We start from the raw sequence: 6,000 nt of genomic DNA on the forward strand, positions 1-6,000 counted from the left end.
CGAGATGGCCACCACAGTGCCCACATTCCAGGGAGCAGGAGAAAGGAAGGGGGTAGAATGGAAGATTACATTCCCTCCCTTTGTTTATTATCATCATTCTTTAGTGACTTTAAACAGTTTGTCCTGATCATGGATTCTGTGAGTCAGACATTTGGACAGTACACAGCAGGGATAGATTGGTTCTTCTCCATAGTGTCTGGAACTTGAACTGGGGAGATTTTTTTTTTTTTTTTTTTGACCACACTGTGTGACTTGAGGGATCTCAGGTCCCAGACCAGGGATTGAACCCAGGCTATGACAGTGAAAGCTTTGAATCCTAACCACTAGACTACCAGGGGACTCCCAGAGCTGGAAAGATTTGAAAGCTTTGGGCGACTTAACAGCTGAGGGCTGGAATATCTGATGGCTGGGTCACCTGCAGGTATGGCAACTGGGTCATTGTTATTGTTCAGTTGCTCAGTCATATCCGACTCTTTGCAATCCCATGGACTGCAGCACGCCAGGCCTCCCTGTCCTTCCCTATCTCCTGCAGTTTGCTCAAACTCATGTTTGTTGAGACACTGATACCATCCCACCACCTCAACCTCTGTTACCCCTTCTCCTCCTGCCCTCGATCTTTCCCAGCATCAGAGTCTTTTCCAGTGAGTCAGCTCTTCGCACGAGGTGGCCAAAGTATGGTCACCTGGGTCAGAGTGACTCAAAAACAGGGCAGCTGACCAGAAAACCTACACATGATTTCTCCGTGCAGCTGGGCTTCCCCACAGCACGGCCTCATCAGGGTGCTTAGAGTTCTTGTGCAGCAGCCAAAACCCCAAACAGAAGTGTTCCAGTCTTGTTTTGTTTTTATAAATGTAAAGGATTTTAAAAGTATGAGGCACCTCCCTACAAAGGTATGACTCTGAAATTGCACGTGGTACTTATACTCATGAAGCTTGATTTTCTCACTTGATCTATTATACCTTTTGATTTTAAATGATATAGGAATCTATTTCTATATTGTCTCTTTTATATACAAAGAAATTATCCCATTTTAATATCTGTGGAGTATTCCATGATATCAATGTTTCATCAGTTATTAATACAAACCTCTCATTCTCATTCATTTAGACTTTGTCAGTATTTTTATATGTACCTGGCATAAGCTGTTCTACCAATCTGGGTATACAGTAAGACCCATTTTCTTTATGCTAGTTCAGATGGTATGAGAACAACCACTGGGCTGAATTACTTAAAAGCCTATTCACCTGTGTAATGTGAAGCCTGAAGGCAAGTAGCTGCTGATATCGCTTCATAACATGTGATATCAGCATCAAGTTCTCTGTGATTTTCTTGACCTTTCCCTTTGGTTCCAAATGGCTGCCAGAGCTCCAGCCATCACATCTATACTTCAGGCAGGAGAAAGAAGGAACTGGAAGAGTAGGAGGGCCAAAGGGTGCTCTCAGAAGCCCCATTTGAAACTTCTCATCATTAGCTGCAAGCAAGATTGGGAAGTGGTCTGTTAGCTGGGCATGTTGCTGACCAGAATTACGTTGCGGTTCTGATGGGAGGAAGAAGTACAGGGTGGAAGCTGGGAGGCAGCGGTTGCTGCCATTCGCTTTGTAGCAGAAGTCGGAGCTTCGCCCCCATCCCCTCAGCTCTAGGCACTGAGACGTTCTCGTTGCCTATACTTGCAGCCAGCAGCCTGAAGGCTTATTTTGGGGGCAGGTACACACCATTGGGCAGCTGAAGTGCTCTTGGAAGCCGCCCCCTCCTAACGACACATGGGGTCCTAGCCAAGAAACACCCCGACTTCCTTGTTCCTTAATCTGCTACAGTTTGGAGAAATTAACTGGATTAAGTTCCAGTTGCCATAAAAAGGAACGAAATTGGGTCATTTGCAGAGATGTGGATGTACCTAGAGACTGTCAGACAGAATGAAGTCAGGAAGAGAAGAACAAATATCATATATGAACGCATATATGTGGAATCTAGAAAACTGAACCTAGAGGCAGATGAACCTATAAGCAGGGCGGGAATAGAGACAAAGGTGTAGAGAATGGCCGTGTGGGCATAGGGCAGGGGGAGGGGAGGTGGGATGAACTGAGAGAGTGGGATTGGCGTATACACACTGCTGTGTACTAAATAGATATAGCTAGCGGGAAGCCGCTGTACAGCTCAAGGAGTTCAGCTCGGTGCTCCGTAGTGACCATGTTGGGGGACCTAGAGGGGTGGAATTGGGGGTGGGTGGGAGGGAGGTTCCAAGAGGGCGGGGATATACGTATCTGTATAGCTGATTCACCCTGCTGTGCAGCAGAAACTAACACAATATTGTTAAGCAACCATGCATGTGTGCTAAGTCCCTTCAGTCGTGTCTGACTGAGACCCCATGAACCGTAGCCCGCCAGGCTCCTCTGTCCATGAGATTCTTCAGGCAAGAATGCTGGAGTGGGTTGTCATTCCCTTCTCCAGGGGATCTTTCTGACCCAGGGATCAAACTCATATCTCTTACATCTCCTGCATTGCAGGTGGATTCTTTACCGTTGAGCCACCAGGGATCCCCAAAGCAACTATTTTCCAATTAAAAAAAAAAAGAGTTCTAAGTTGCCATAGTAGTAATGTGTTCCTTAGAGCTCTCTAGTGGCTTCCTGCCCTGCCTCACTTCCCCACTCCCATGCAAGTGTTTCCTGGGATCACTCCCCAAATCCATCACATGTGCTTGAATCCTTGTCTTGGAAATTGTGGCTAGGGAAACCACAGGCACCCCTCCTGCCTCAAACAGCTATAATATGATTGATGGCTGGGAGAATCAGATCAGCCCACCCAGGGAGACTAATTTGAGGAAGAGATTTACAAAATTCTATGACATCATTATCACATGCTTAAATGAGAGCCTTAATGGTCCAGTGCCTGAAATAAACCAAGATGAGTCTTTAAAGCAGGATAATCCTACCCCTTCAGTGTTACTTTGACTGAGGACAGTTAAAGTAACTGTTTATTTGTTACTGTAATTTATTTGATACTATAGTTGTTATAGTTTAGCTGTTTATTTGTTTTTCCTTTATATTCAGCCATTGTTCTTGAAATAAATCCGCTCTATGAGGGTAACAGTGAAAAGAGGGCTCCAAGTGTCAGACACATATGTGTAAAACACAGCCCTCCTGCCAAGACCCTCTAGATGTTACTTTTGTCTCTGATGAGTTTTCAGTGAAACGCCTCCTGCCCTTCCTTGGCTAGGGTTCTCAGCAGAGCATCTGGCCCATCAAAGGAGCCCTGCAGTGTTGGTGATGTTGGGGATCAAAAGCAAATGGATGAGGAAAGAGGTGCCTGAAAGAAATTTTGGAAGATCTATATAAACAGAGAGCTAGTTCATGGGTATGGAGCAGAAGACAATATTTTTAAGATGGTACATTTCTCCTAATTGATCTATAGATTCAATACAATCCTTGTCAAAATCCTAGGAGATATTTTTGCAGAAGTTAACAAGCTAATCCTAAAACTTACGTGGAAATCCAACCAAGCCAGAATAGACAAAACAATTCTGAATAAGCCCAATAAAGTTGGATGACTTTCACTTCCAAATTTCAAAACTTGCTACAAAGTTACTGTAATCAAGAGTGTGATACTGGCACACAGATAGACCATAAAGCAATGGAACAGAATAGAGTCCTGAAATAAACCCATACATTTATAGCTAATTAATTTTCAAAATAGGTGCCGAGGTAATTCCATGGAGAAAAGATGTTTTTTCTTTAACTTATTATGCTGGGACAATGGAATATTCACATGCAAAAAGATAAATTTAGATTGTCCTCTCACACTGTACACAAGCATTAACTCAAAATGGACCATAGTGCTAAACATAAGAATTGAAATAATGAAACAGTTCGAAGAAAACATAAAGAAAAATTTTGTTACCTTGGGTTAGGTACAGTGTGCTTAGATATGGCACCAAAATTGCAATCTACAAAAGAAAAATAATGGTGAAATGGCACTTTAATAAGCTTTAAAATGTACAGAATTTCAAGGATCAGTCTTTCCCACTGAAGCACGCATGAAGCTGGCAGAAACTGTCAAAATAGACTTTTTTCTCGGAATCTAATCAAAACTGTAAAGCAACCAGGGGACTGCTTACCCCAAAAAGAGACTCTTAATCTTTGCTCAGAACGTGTTGTGGCATTTTTGCTTACCTGCTTAAGTTTCCTTCTCCCCAGCTCTGAGGTGGGTGCAAGAACAGTGGCCTGCATTTTTGGTGTGTTTTGCTGGAGGAAGAAAGGGTAACAGAGCCTTTGTTCTCAAAGAATTGTGGTTGTACCTTTTGATCTGTCTGGTAGCGTCTTGAGGGATTGGCTTAGGCATTTGCCTTTGTTTTGCACCTCCCTGAAACTCTTTCAAGACTGGAGCTGCTTCCTAGGCAATGTCTGTTGAAATAATTTAAAGACATACACTGCCCAACTGGGGCAAGGAGGGATGGAAGGAACAAGCAGCAGACAGACCAAAAAGACTGGGAAGAGGAGGCTGAAGAGGAAAATACAAAGGCTTTGAAAGGCTTCCATCTGCACCACAGGATCTGGAGTGCAGTGGAGATGCCGAGGGCTGAATGCATGCACACACACAAAAAAAACCAACAACAACAACAATAGGGCCCTAGGTCTGCACCTCGGGCTGATCTCTGGACTATTCACAAACAGGCAAAAAGCTAAGATGAAAGCTAAAATGTAGCTGTAGTCAGCCTCGCTAAGCTCAGAGCTGGTCTCAGACTGCGAAAATACTTTTTGTTCTGGTGTACCTTACTCATTCAGGCACCAGGCGTTTAAGGAAATCTCCATCAGGTCGTTGGCTGGCTGCCAAGATAATGGAACAGAGACTGCAGTGAACCTACAATGGCAAAAATACAGTTTTTGCAAAAAGAGATGGGAAGAGTCATTAAACAAATGGATGGATGTAGCCGAGACAAACAATGAAAGCTAATCCTGCTGGGGCAGAGGAGAATCTGATTGCCAGAGTTATCACCTTATAATATCCAGAATCCAGTTTTCAACAGTAACAAAACGGCATAGGAAATCACGGCCCATTCACAAGGAACAAACAAACAACGAGAAAAGAATTTGACAGAAAGCGTCCCTGAAGAAGTCCAGACATTGGACTTACTAGACAAAGATTTTAAGTCTGGTGTCTTAAATATGCTCAAAATGCTAAAAGAAACCATGGATGAAGAACTCAAACCAGAATGATGTATGAACTAAGACAGAATATTAATTAAAAGATAGATGTTATTTAAAGGAACCAAATAAAAATTCTGGAGCTGAAAAGTAAATATTGAAATGAGAAATTTGCCAGAGGGATTCAACATCAGATCTGAAGCAGTCAAAACAAAGAGTCAGTGACTTGAAGATAGGCAAATTGAAATTATCCAGTTTGAGGTGTATAAAGAAAAAAAAGTGAAGAAAATGAACAGAGCCTAACCGACCTGTGAGACCCCCATGTCAATATATGCATTATAAGAGTCCCAGAAGGAGGGGAGAGAAAGGGGCAGAAAGAATATTTGAATGGCCTCCACCACTTGTTGCTACAAATGAGTAACCTAACTATACACTTGAAGGAAGGACTTCCCTGTAACTCAGATGGTAAAGAATCTGCCTGCAATGCAGGAAACCCGGGTTCGATCCCTAGGTCGGGAAGATCCTCTGGAGAAGAGAGTGGCAACTCACTCCAGTATTCTTGCCTGGAGAATCCCCATGGACAGAGGAGCCTGGTGGGCTACAGTCCATGGGATCACAAAGAGTCGGCCACTACTGAACCACTAACACTGCTACTACTAGATCTCAAGGAACTAGAAAAATAAGAGCAAATTAAACCTCAGAACTGACGGAGGAAGGAAATGATAGAGATTAAAGTGGAGACAAATGAAACAAAGCATAGAAAAACAATGGAGAAGATCAACAAAACCAAGAAACTGTTCATTTGAAAAGATCAACGCAGTTGATAACACTTCAGCTGGATTAAGCAAAAAAGACAATGCAA

The 6,000-nt window shown here is 43.0% G+C and overlaps 1 long non-coding RNA gene across 3 annotated transcripts in view; it reads right to left on the bottom strand.

Moving 5' to 3' along the window:
* Positions 1-4,258, bottom strand: part of LOC105604721 (uncharacterized) — a 29,042-nt gene extending 24,784 nt beyond the window's left edge. For all 3 annotated transcript variants that reach the window (XR_006057868.2, XR_006057869.2, XR_003586884.3), the window contains exons 1-2: positions 4,167-4,258; positions 3,895-3,940 (exon numbers count right to left, since the gene is read on the bottom strand). This is a non-coding gene — a long non-coding RNA (uncharacterized LOC105604721). The remainder of the gene's footprint in view (positions 1-3,894; positions 3,941-4,166) is intronic.
* Positions 4,259-6,000: the final 1,742 nt, after the last annotated feature.

This window comes from Ovis aries, chromosome 24 (assembly GCF_016772045.2).
Source record: "Ovis aries strain OAR_USU_Benz2616 breed Rambouillet chromosome 24, ARS-UI_Ramb_v3.0, whole genome shotgun sequence".
In the NCBI taxonomy this organism is placed as follows: domain Eukaryota; kingdom Metazoa; phylum Chordata; class Mammalia; order Artiodactyla; family Bovidae; genus Ovis; species Ovis aries.